Below are 13,350 nucleotides of genomic sequence, written 5' to 3' on the forward strand. Positions count from 1 at the left end.
TTTTTTTTAATTACCTAGACAACAAAAGTCCTAGATGATGGTAATAGTAATAATAATGCTTTGTTTTGAATATCAATTCGTGTTTATACATTGGAAGAGTGTAAATCTCATTCTGTTTCACTGGAGAGAGGAAGAGATGAGTCATGGTCAGTGCAGGATGAATTGCCACAGATAATTTACATGCCAAATGGAAAAATATATTAATTTGATGAAAAGCTATCTTGCACAAATTGGGGAGCTGGCGCACTAACCTTGAAATTACTGTAAAAACCAGTGTCTACTCTAGACTATGGATGTCAGTTAAATACAGTTCAGCCTCAGATACATCTTTGAAAAGTCTCGATTCTCATAATGACGGACAGACTCAGAATATGCAGTGGAGCTTTTAAAGTTTCCCTAAAATTGTTTGTCCAAGTTGAAAGAAGCGAACCACCTCTGACTTGTCATAATGATTTAATGATATGTGTAGTGCAGTAGAAATATAAGTAAGCGATTTACCAACAAAAAACTTTTGGATTAAAGATATTTTTTAAAAATAATTACTCATCACCTTCCCAGTTAGAGCCAATAGACTTTTGAGTCAACAAATATGAACTAGTCCCTCCTTGTATTGTGCATAAGATATGAACTTTTACACACTTAAAATATTTAACAACCATATGCAATAGAACATAGAAGATGTAAAGGTTTGTACTAATTAACATACCCTGATAAGTCCAAATCTTCATGGGGTATATGATTTACAGCCAATGTTATCATTCACCTTTTCATTATTAATCACATCATTAATTTATAGATTTCATCTTCATCACTGCGCTGAATAATCCTGATGGGTTCCGCTGTCTGGTCTTCAAGACCTAAATTTCATCATCAATCATTACCAATTTTCTTGTCTAACAATACTTGTTTTCACAAAAGAATTACTGTATGTGAGGCAGGATTAGCTATTAAAATTATTAGCTATGCTTGTAGGCATTAAAGGAAATAAAGAAGCTGGTAAAGAAACCATAGTGGCAATTAATATAAGATCACACAGATAATCCTATTAGTGATTAAATAACATCTCTAAACCCATTATAAATGTAGAATATTTAGAGTAATGAAGTTGACAGCAACAAATTTACTTGGATCAAGCCCAAATTGAATAGAATTCATCTTATCAAGCTTTGACTCGGATAACCTGATACAAAACAAATTTAAACAGAACAAGCCCAATTGGAATGAATTCATCATATCAAGAAGAATGCCACACGCAAGTAATTTTGACTTGTCTTAGAAATGATCATTCTCACTTGATCCATGGATATTTGATGATCTGTCCGCATAATCCAATCCCAGTTTGTACAGAATGTAAAGTAACGTTATGAGTTAAATATGCTTTGTGAGTATCTAAAATATAATTGACAAATGTCAAGTTTTGGAAATACTGTACATAACTCCATTAAAGAATTGTTGTTAAAATCTCCCATTTTCAGTTAACCCTAAAATAAACCAAGAGGAATTACATTGGTTGGGGGTCAGCTTCGATGACATCACAGACAATGGAAGTTTTCCCTGTTGGGGGACACCATTATTTATATGTACAGAAAGGCCCTGTTAATGGGGCCCATAGAGAAACATGCATATATTTGCCACCCAGTACGTCTCTTCAGTGTCCTCAAAAAGGATTCCTCCGAAAGAAGAGTGATCCTCAACCAATCAGCACTGAACAAGCACACTGTTTGCCGAAAGTTTCGGATAATTACCATTGCCTGAGCACGTGAATCATTCCAAAAAGGGACTCAGACAGTGGCACATCCCTATAGCCATTCCCTTATGCTCTTTCCTAAGGTTCCAGATAGGAAAAGATACGTACAGATTTAAAGTCATGCCCTTTGGGCTAAACATTGCCTAAAAAATATTTTACAGAATTAGCAACGGTATTCGTTCAAGAACTCAAACAAAAAGATCTGGGGGCCCCACAAGAAAAGGTTGCTTAAAAAACGTAAGAGCAATAGTCAACAGACTACAGTACAGTCAAAAGGTGTTATTATAAATTTGAAAACATCCTGCCTCATGCCTAGCAGACACTTTCAGTGGCTGGGACTATGTTTGTGTTGGGATACTCTTCACGGCCTGCTGTCTCTCCCCATTATACTCAAAACAGAAGGTAAGTCCTCTAAAGGTTCCTTGCACAGCCCAGAGTTTCCAGATGGCAATCAGAATGTATGATGGGCCTGCTGCAGTTCTCATCAGTAACAGATCCAGTACATAGATTGCAACTAAATAAGTGAACAAATTCTGGCTATTGCACGCAAGAAAAAAGATGCGAGACTGACCTCATCAAAGGATTAAAAGAGTTGGATTTGGAAGGAATCTCTTGTGAAACAGGTCACCCTGACTCCTCCATCTGTATGAGTTGACAGGTTGGGAGGATCGTCAGGTGGCAGGGAGGTAAGTAATCAGCTACTCAGGAATTTTTATATCAATTTCCTGGAGCTGATGGCTGTCTTTTTGTCTCTCAAAAAACTCAGACCTCCAGAAGAGAGAGAACATAACCACGATATCCTAAAGAGGTGTGGATCACATTCACCTCCTCTCAATACAGGCAGTCCCCGGTTATCGGCAGCCTCGGTTACCGGCAATCCGGTTTTACGGCGCTTGTCTAGTGACGATGATAGCCAGATTTTCACTGATAACTGGTTATCAGCGCTGATTGCCTCTTATCGGCAGTGCTGATCACCGGTTATCGGCGCCGCTAACCAGGGATCAGTGCTATTATCGCCGATTTTCGGTTAGCAGTGATTTTCGGTTGTCGTCATGCCGTCGGGAACGGAACCCTGCCAATAACCGGGGACTGTCTGTATGGTAATGTTAGCCATCCTTCGGATGGCGCAAGCAAGGAAGTGGCACATGTCTGCATTTCACCTCACAGGGCGTCTCATTGTAATAGCAGACTCTCTATCAAGGAAAATGACAGCCTCAACAGAGTGGATGTTGGACAACCACTCTCTTCAAACAATAGCCAGCATGCTTCCACAACCAGAAGTGGACCTGTTTGCCACATACTAGAATCACAAACTCCTAATATATGTGTCTCCAAACCTGGACAGTCAAGCAACAGTAAGAGATTCCTTCCTTAAGACTGGAACAAGGGGAGGACAATATCTTTTTCCTCCATTGTCCTAGATTTCAAAGGTTTTGAGCAAACTTCTAACCTTCATAGGAACAGTGTACTTAATAGCCTAAATTTGCCAAACAGGCTTTGGTTCCTATTACCTCAACAACGGACAAAAAGATCAATTCCACTAGCGTCCACTGTTCTATCCCAGACAGTAGGAGGGAAAGTCTCTTATGCATCCTCCTTTCTGAGCCGAGACCTTCACGTATAGATTTTTTAAAAAAATATCTATCGTGATAATTACTCACCCAACATTGCTAGGTACCTAGTGCAAAAATTACGGACATCTATCTGGCATTACCAGTCCATATGGAAGATATGGTTAGATTATATCCATACTGAGAGCCCAGTTGAGATTTCCATAGAAGCACTTTATTTTTCTTATATACCCATTTGAAGACAAATGCCTTGTGGTTACAACAGTCATGGCATACAAGGCTGCATTAACAGAACCCTTGCTTTATGAATTCGGGATTGACTCCAGTATAGACGTTGTCACTTCTCTTCTGCAGTCTTTTGCTCTACAAAGGCCCACTCCTGAAAGGCTTCCAATTACTTGGTCCCTGAACTGGTGCTTAGACTTCTATCAACCCCTCAATTCAGTGGACCCAATACAACCACAATGCACAGGCTACAAAAGGTGATCTGCTTGATTGCATTAGCATCATGAGCTCGTATTAGTGAACTGGGCTCCCTTAGATAGGGATGATGCATCAAGCAAATAGCTGACCATCAATTATTATTGTCCCCTGGCTCATCATTCCTGGCCAAGAATATGGATCCTTTAAAAAGGAAATCCATTCTTATAATAAAACTCAATTTAGCAGACAAGACATTATGCCCAGTTCAAGCACTTAAGGTTTACCTAGAAGTCACGGCAAACACCCCAGAATGTCCTGTTTTCCTACACCCTAGCACAAACTAACCACTGTCCCTACAAGGGCTGAGAATGATTGTAGTGTTCCCCATTAAGTATGTCTTTGGCCTCGCTTTGGAAATGTCTCTTTTGAAGAAGTCTCCAAATGTACAGGGTAGTCATCAGTTAAATTACTGCCACATGCTCGAACAAATTCGACTACACTGTGTATCAGTAGGTGGCATGGTTAGTCTTAACCCCTAGGTGCTGCGGCAGAAAACCAGGGGTCTCATTGATGGTGAGTATGCTAACTATCGCTGGGAGAGGGGCAACAGTACTACAACCAAACCCAGCATGCTTAGGTACACCACTGTAGAACTACATCCTAAAACGTAAGTTCGTGTATAGTTTCTTGTTCCTTGGTGTCAAAACCTGAAGAGTATTTGGAATAAAGAATAGGACTTGAAATATGTGGTGACCTTGGACCGGAAATGTTATTTCCTTAGGGGTGTTGGGATTAAAAAGTGAGAGCTTAAGCCCTTTTTGTCACCTGTCAATTTCTTTGTAAAGCTCCTTGAGGACGAAACAGCAACTACACTATCAAAAAACAGGTTTTGACATATGAAAAACCTATTTTTGGTAGTCACTGTTGAGTCCTCAAAACCCTCCCACTTCCCTGATGAAAAGGCACGGGATTTGGACAAGGGATCAACCTGCATTGACCAACAGAGAGTAATGGCTTCTTGGTCTTTTAACGGCCCAGTTGTAAACAAGAGGGCAGATGTGCATGCGCAATAGTCACTTCTCTTTCTTGCAGGTTCTTTTGACGTTGGAAAAACTGGGTTCAGCTTCGCTGAAGATAAAGGAAAGTGCCCTCTTATCTTTGAGTCCATTATATAATCCATCACGTGTTATAATGTTAATCATTACGACACAATACCTGGCCAAAAGACCAACTAGAAGAGAATTCTTTGATAATAGTTTGGTCACCATGGAGCTCTGGTAGACCTTGGAAGGTAACTCCTTGGGGACGAAACAGCGACTACCAAAAATAGGTTTTTCCTGCGTCAAAACCCTGTTTTTTAAAGAGCTATAATATATTAAATAAAATCGGAGCTATGGTCAATAAAAGCAAACCATGTGGGCCAGCCCTGTGAGAACTAAATAGATAAGCTCAGTGGTCATTTAAAGTACTACTTGATAGTAATGATTATAATTCAATCAAGATTTTTCTTGGTTTTTTACAGTAGAAGGATGAAAATAAGGAGACTGTGATAGCATGAGACACAGGTGAATTTTTGAAGATAAAAGGACCCTCAAATATGCAAACCCAAGAACTGGCTTCCCAAGAACTAGTTTTATAATCAAGCATGAGTTTTTGTCTTATGGTGATGCACACCTATACATTTATTTGTCAGTCAGATGTTATGGGAGTTAAGTGTTTTATTGTTAGGAGGACACCTAATGCGTGGATCACTGACAGTAATTTTAATCAAAGCGAAAAATATTGATCGAGCAGGAATTAGGGAGTGTAACTTAAAGGGTTCACAAGGATTTTGTTTTAAGCAGTAGTATATACAGTATAAGTCATTCTAAATTTGACAGAAAGAGATTGTATTGTAGTAACACATTTGTTTAGCAGGAACCAGCGCACCTTCCCACCTAGGTCTTGACAGTTAATGTGGCACAGACCCTAATGGGATCATTCCTATCTTTTATGAAAAGATTTCATTGCTCCTAAGATTGCTGCTATTTCCAGACGATTAGTTGGACTTGGAAGTTTTCCTGCTGTTTAGAGGAAGGCCAACGTAGTTGTATTACCTAAGGTATTAAGTCCATCCTCATGCCCCTCTGAATATAAGCTGATTTAATTTACCCCTGTTTTATCTAAGGTATTTGAGAGCCTGCTCTTTAAGTGTATTTGTAGGTTTATTAAAGATAATAACCTGCTAACAGCATTACAGTTTGGGTTTCATAAAGGACTTTGTGCTTGTATTGCACTCTTGTGAGTACTGTATATACCATCTGTCAGTGTGCTCTTGATGAGGGTGCTGAGACAAACATGGTCTGTCTAGAATCATGTAGCATTTGTCTACAAGCTAAGATTGTTGGGAATTGTTTAATCTTTTATATATACAGTACTTTAAATTAGTTTTTAATAGGCAGAACCCAAAGGGCCAGTAAAGCAGCTTTAATATGTCATTTCAGGTGTTCTTGGACCTTTCCTATTTATTATCTATACTAGTGGCATGTGGCAAGGTACAGAAAACATACTGATTGCATATGCCAGTGATGCTACTCTTCTAGCTGTTGTTCTTTTATGCTTTAGGTATGTGGCTGCAAAATCCTTGGCATCTATTCATGATAGGAGTAGGCTTTGGGGCATGAATCTGAACCCTTCTAAAACTGAAAGTATGATAGTTGATCCAGAATGCTTTTGCCTTTGCACCCTGATTTACGTTTAAATGGTACGGTTTTAAATGTCATTGACTTTTTTTAAGATTTTAGTTGTAAATTTTGATAAGAAATTGACTTTTGCAAGCACATACATAATATTGCTTCCTCCGTTTCTCAAAAGTTGGTATCTTGCAGAAATAATTTAGTATGTTTTGGGATGAAACTAGTACATCTAAGTGTTTTAACTTTTCTTCTTCCTTGTTTAGAGTACTGTTCTGCAGTATGGTCTTGTGGTACTGACTCTCATCTCAAACTTTTGGATAGTGTTATGTCATCAGTCAAGATTATTTTGCCAGCCCTTCACTTGACTTGTGGCACAGACGCAAAGTGAGTTCATTACGCTTGTTGCTTAAAATGTACTACAACGACAAACATCCTCTGAACTTTTCCCACCTTACAAAGCAGTTTTTGCTCGTAACACTAGGCAGGCTGTTGCTGCTGAAGAGTGTGTCATTTTCCAGCATCAGGTTTAATACTACTCAGTTTGCTAGGAGTTTTCTTGGCTACAACTAAATTGAGGAACAGTTTACCAAGTGCAGTGGTGGAATCCTCTGATCTCCAGATATGTAAGCGAGGAGCAAATTTGTTCCTTCTCTCTACTTACATCCCCTGAATTTCAAGCATATAAGATTATTTTTTATTCTTTCATAATTATTTATTTATCCCCTTTTCTTATAACCTGTCTCTCTGCAGGTTGATTTCCATTTAGAACCCTCTTGGGTTTATAGTCTGTTGACTGTATCTGTAAGGGTTTTCAGCTGAAGATTTAATTTAAAGAAAGAAAGAAAGAGGTATACTAGAAGTTGCAGAAGTTATACCAACATAATCCCAACTGCCATGAACAAGCTGTCAGTTTTTTCTTTTCGTGTGTGGTGAATGAGTGTGCTGAAGCATGTAGTGGATAGTTGAGAGAGTTTGCCTGTCTGCTGTTAAGACTGGTGAGAGATTGTGTAATAGGCATTTATTGGTAGAGAAGCTTTGTGAGTATCAGCTGTCCTAACCCTAGGGAGTTGACCTCACAATATTATCAGAATAAAAAGCCTTCCCACTCAAATCTGCAGGAGAATTTACTCTTCTGTCAGATCAAACACATAATTTCGATGTCACCTAAGTGCTCCACAGCTATACAGTATAGGACTACCTTCAAGCCATTAGGACATAATACTTCTTTGAAGGGTTCAGACTGAAAAATATTTTTTCTCTGGTGAGTTGTAGAGTCAGCAAGTTATGCAGCCTGTCAGAAGAAGTAACTCAGTATCACAGCCACTGGCTGGCTGGTCTTTCACATTATACTGTACTTTGAAATAGGAACCATCAAATAGTAGGTAATGCCATCTTGGTAATGGAACATAGATGCAGGCAAATAAAGTAATCTGGCAGTCTGTTAGATATTAGTATTCGTTTCATTACTATTCAGCATTTTACTGGAGGATGAATGCCCATTATTTTATCTTAACTGCTACCTGGAGCAGGCCTCTTTCAGGGAAAAAATGCCATTCTTCATTCTTGAATGGGAATATTCTAGACTCTATTTACTGCTCAGGTCTAGCAAATTTAGAAGGGGAAGTCTCAAAATTTCAAATGCTGATTGACATAGAAATCAATCCATTAGGCAACAAAAGAAAAACATGCCTAAAAAATTTTTAAGGATTATGAAGTGGTGTAAACCAATTAAAAACAATAACAGTGAGGGATGTACTACAGCATACCATCACTGTTGAGTGATCACTACTACTATAAGAGACATAGGTGTTGGAGTAATCCTAACTGCAGTGGTTAAATAACCAAATAAGGATTATAATGCAGGAAACAAAATTCTTTTTTAATTTTTGAAACTGAATTTCACTGGTATCTGACCCCTTCATCAGAAAAAATGTACTGTAACTGTAAGGTAATTTTGAGACTGGTTAAAGATGCTGTCCTTACAGATCTTCCCACAAGGCATCTATTTTCATTTACTGTATGTTTATAATAATTGACAGCTGTAAAGTATTTTTCTTGTCTTGGGATTAGGATTACCAGGTACTTCATGATGCTGGTCAAACAAAGTTTACAGCACTCAGCAACAATGTTAACTCAATAAAAATATTGCCAAATCTCATAAGTGTTAAAATATATAAAGTATAAAATATATGAAATAACTTAACCTCTACAGTAATATAACATAATCAGAATGCTTAAGAATATAAAATATATTGCTGCAGTATGTGATGTTTGGCTGAATAGTAACAGCATTTGTCCACATAGTGGTGATAGTTCTTTGCAATGAATTCAAACGTGTGCTTGTGTACCTGTTACAGTATTTGCAATGTTGTGTTGGCATTGCATTTCTCTTTAATATTTATCTCATGGCTCCAAAGAAAGTTCTTAGTGATATTGCTACTAAGCTTCATGCTATACAGTACAATCTGAAAATAAGGTGGCTGTTGAACAGAAGACCCATCAGCATATCCCCATAAGCCAGCTGTTGATTCAAGAGGAAGCGTTGTCTTTGTGTGTTGAGGTTCCCCAGTGAGAAAGACAGAATTCAAGGGATTCAGAATGATTTATGCATTTACAGCAGCAACATAATTCACAATATTTGGATCCATGGTGGAATAGCGTTGGCCAATGACTTTGTAACGTCTGAATTCCCAGCAGGAGTTTCTTCCAGAACAAATAATTAATGAATGAGACCAGTCTTTATTGGAGAAAATGCCAAACCATTCATTTATATCCAACCTTTTTCCCAGAAGTGGTGATTAGCAATTTGATTCTGCAGCAACCTGGGCCATAATGAGATCTCTTCAGCAACTTTTTATGATAGGTACAGTATTCCAGTTCTAGTTGCCAGCTAGTAGAGGCAAAAGGAGAGCCTAAATCTCTCAGTGCTGCTCCTCACAGGCCATCCATGCCTATTAGTAACTAATACTGGTGTTAGTGCCCTATCATGGGAAAAGATATGATAAAAGGGGTAATGGACATACATTTAGTGAAAGAAAAAGAAATTGAGGCTTCTTTCTCCAAAACCTCATACAGTATTCCTCCAGTGGAACCATGTCTCCAGAAACGTTGGAGGTTGAGAAGGAAGTTGGAAGCAAAATCTTGGATGGTACATGCAGTTCTAGTGAAAAAATCCCCACCCAACCCTCGGGATTTTGACACCAATAGCTTTTAACCATTCACGAAGAGCAGGGATAAATCCATGCTCTAAACAAAGAGATGAGATCGAGGATGGAGGAAAGAGACCTGAAACCATAGCATCAGGAAAGCTTTTTGCAATCTGCAAGCAGAATCTTAACCTATAGGTAATGCCAGAACTTCTATGCCCAGTGTCGGAACAGTAAACAGGCTAATGGACCAATACATATGAAATGATAGTTCCCACATAACAGGAAATAGATCATGTCGGAAGTACTAAAAGAGCAAGAATAAAAGATACATCTGGTCATGGAGAAAAGCTAATGATGAAAGTACTTTACTGCTATTGGAGCATTCACAAATCTTAAATACATGTAGAAACATAGACAAAGATAGATTAATGAAGCCAAGAGGCAGGAAAGACTGAAACATGTTTGAGGAAAAAACCTCACTAACATCTAACAAGACCACCATCCCTCACCTTGGCTTTCGATTGGTCAACGCCAGTGCAACACTTTAGTACCATACCACCCTGGCTATCAACAACTCAGACTTGGCTTAAGATGTCCACTAATCCATGTTCTGGCTAGTTGACTGGTCAACTTATATTCCAACCCCCATAAACTTTGTATGAATACTCTTAACTGAAAATGTCAAGCACATGTTTACACAAGACTACGTATCTCCATTCTCATTTGCTCCAGGAATGCCATACACACCAAAAATGCCATCTCTTTCTCTGCCATTTTTCATTTGCATTCAAATAGCCTAGCCAAACTATCCTTTCATGTTATAGCCTAGCCATGGACAAATTCAGACTCTCCCAAATGGTTCTTTTTCACTAAAGTATCATTCATTTCCGTTCTCGACCGATGTTTACTCACTGTTATACTCAATATGTGCAGAAACTGGAGGAGAAAAAAGTTATTATTGTATCTGTATGGATTAGCCGAAAGGTTTAGAACTAGTGAAGGGTTAGTGCTTATAGTGTCAGGATGACTGGGGACTGGTGAAAGAGAACAAATGTGTTAATTCAAGAAATGTGTGGATAAGACTGGGCATGGCTAGAGTAAAAGTTGTAATAGTGAGTGAATTTGGGCCAGGAATGGAAAAGAATGACAGTGGAAGAGAATCTTTTTGTGAGCCCGAATCTGTACCTAGCTGGGTTAGAATGACATGGGAGGATAAGTAAGGCAATTTGATGCAAAAGAAAGTTGCAGAGGAGATGGCGTTCTTAGTCAGTATAGGCCTCCTGGAGTAAATGTGAATGGAAATTGCCGTGGAAAAGTGTAGAAAGAGGATTGTTGGCAATATGTGATTGAAAAACAGTATTTGTAGGTATACTTGTGGAACATAAACTGTATAGGCAAAGATATTGGTAGACCATCTCTTGACACAGAACAGATGCAAAGTGAAGTGAAGCTTGTGGATATAATGGTGGGAAGAGCAGCGGCAGGAGTATATCTGTTCATTTTTTGGTTGAAGCAAAGGTTGAGATAATGCAAGCTAGAGAGGAAAATGTGAAAATATGACTGTAAATCTTCTTAAGACAACCAACAGGATAAGCTGGGAGTGATAAGATCATACAAAGATAAAATGGATGTTGAACTATGGGCTAGAGTTAAAGACACAGAGGTGGAAGAGGCAAAGAGGTATTTGCATTTTAAGCAGGCGGGAACTCAAAAGTGGCGCCAGAAATTCCTGGCGTTGGAAAATACCCACAATAAAGTTGGCGGAAGGCCGCTATTTAACAAAAGGCGCTGAGTTCTGGAATACCACCTGTATTCACAGATTGAATGGACCTTGTATAAGGAATGAAATAATGAATAAGAACCCCACTGTCTGCAAGAACAAAGATCTTGAACCCCTAATTTTTGGGCTTCAGAACATACTGTAGGTAAGTATCGCTTCATGGTATGCCTGCCTTTGAAAGGGACCATCTGCTCATCAGTGCAAATGTTTTCTTGCACTGGAAGTTCTTGAAACTTTTTCCTCAAGTGATCTACCACTGGTCTAACGGTAAATAGCTTATGATAGTTTACCTCATCATCATTGTGCCTGATGTTTAGGTTTGATTTTTATAGGCTCCCATCTTTTTCTGCACGTGGTCATAGCAGTGTAATGTCTGTATCTTCTAAACAAAGCCCCAAACCAGTGCAGACGTGTATGAGGAGTTCGAATTGTAGTGAAATGAGTAAATACAGGTAATCCTATTCATTGTTCACGTTTCTTCGTAGATTTAGCGGCTGTTTGTATTGTTCTATGAGGCAAAGAGATTTGATTGACGGACTACATCTGAGAACTCTAAAGTGAAAAGCTTCTTGAAATACCACACTGGCTTTCCCAAATAAACATCAGAGAAATTACTCTCTGAGCCTTTCTAAAATACATACAAAAAGATACACTTTTTACCAAAATTGATGACATCTGTTTCAGGTAATAACCTAAACTCCTCATCTACCATGTCCTGTCCTTCATCAGATGATTCATCACACAGTAGGCCTATAGTCTTTTTCAACTGGCACTACTCCCGTATTTTGTTTGCAAAGCAGCCTGCTTCTAACTCTTGCATAAAAGATGGCAGGATCAAAATTTCTACAAATACAGGGAAGCCAGTGGAAATTTAGGCGACGAAATCGTCATGTTGGGCCATAAGGGGTTAAAAGTATATCTGGTAAGTCTTAAGATCATCAGATCATCTTAAGTCCAGCGTCTAATTTCCAGAATTTGTTGCATGCATTACAAAATAATTTCGGATTTGAAACGCAATAAGCGCCAATGGTGAGATTGGTGACTGTAAGCGTTAGGTCTACTAAGAACTAAATAAAAGTGCCTTAGTGGTACGCGGGCTGGCTAGCAAACAAATCTAAAATGTCGATGTTTATAAACCTGCAACGGACAGCCGGTGTCTGGTGAAAGCGGCAAAGGGTTACAGTGAGGCTTGCAAAGTGAGTGGATGGCGGTAAAGTTAGCTCGTCACATGGAGTTCCGCAAGGGGAGTGAATTTTCCTGTTACCATACCTAGATTCTCTTGTGCGGTTGTAGTAGTAATGCGATAAAAAAATAAAAAAAACTACAAACCTGGAGATCTGTAAATGGCTATTGCCGTGGACGAGCAGTCTTGGTCACGTGATGTGCGCTCAATTATCGTTGACTACCGACTTGGCTCGAACGAACCGAATTGAAGTTGAACCGATGGTTGTCAGTACACTGTGTGAGGTTGAAGGAGGTGGTCGTGACTCGTTCCACCTCCCGTTGTGTTACGTTGAATGGCCCGCCTTGATGCGTGTTGTGAAAGTGTGTGAATAAGTATTTTTGGTCTATATGTGAACCGTACCTTGATCTGGAGCTGGGAAAAAGGATTAACAAAGGTTGCCGTGACTCTTGAAATTAATTGCTCAGTTTAATCAACGGATTTATATTTTGTATGAACTGGTAAGTTTTATGCAGTAATTATTTTTGTCATTTTAATTGCTCGATGGGTCTCAGTGTTGCAATTTATGTACAGCATTTTTTTCCATTTTAATTACTTGATAGGCCTACCCTTGCTGTCTCACGTGACTTAAAGTTTTCTGCTAGGATCGTTAGGCCTAGCAACTATAAATTTTAAGTAGGCTATACGCATTTTAAATATATTGTGAAATGTTTACCGAATATTTAATTAAAATGTCACCAGGTAACATTTCAGCTGGATATGCACATTAAAAAGTTAGTTTTGTCTGCTGGGTAAATGGCTCATATGATCTGAGAGATTATG

The 13,350-nt window shown here is 38.8% G+C and overlaps 1 protein-coding gene across 2 annotated transcripts in view; it reads left to right on the forward strand.

Annotated features, from left to right (window-relative positions):
• The first annotated feature begins 12,790 nt into the window (after positions 1-12,790).
• LOC136830811 (protein PALS1-like) overlaps positions 12,791-13,350 on the forward strand; it is a 580,368-nt gene continuing 579,808 nt past the window's right edge. For both annotated transcript variants that reach the window (XM_067090739.1, XM_067090742.1), the window contains exon 1: positions 12,791-13,028. The gene's annotated coding sequence lies outside the window, so the exon portion shown is untranslated. The remainder of the gene's footprint in view (positions 13,029-13,350) is intronic.

This window comes from Macrobrachium rosenbergii, chromosome 47 (genome assembly GCF_040412425.1).
Source record: "Macrobrachium rosenbergii isolate ZJJX-2024 chromosome 47, ASM4041242v1, whole genome shotgun sequence".
NCBI classification, from domain to species: Eukaryota; Metazoa; Arthropoda; class Malacostraca; order Decapoda; family Palaemonidae; genus Macrobrachium; species Macrobrachium rosenbergii.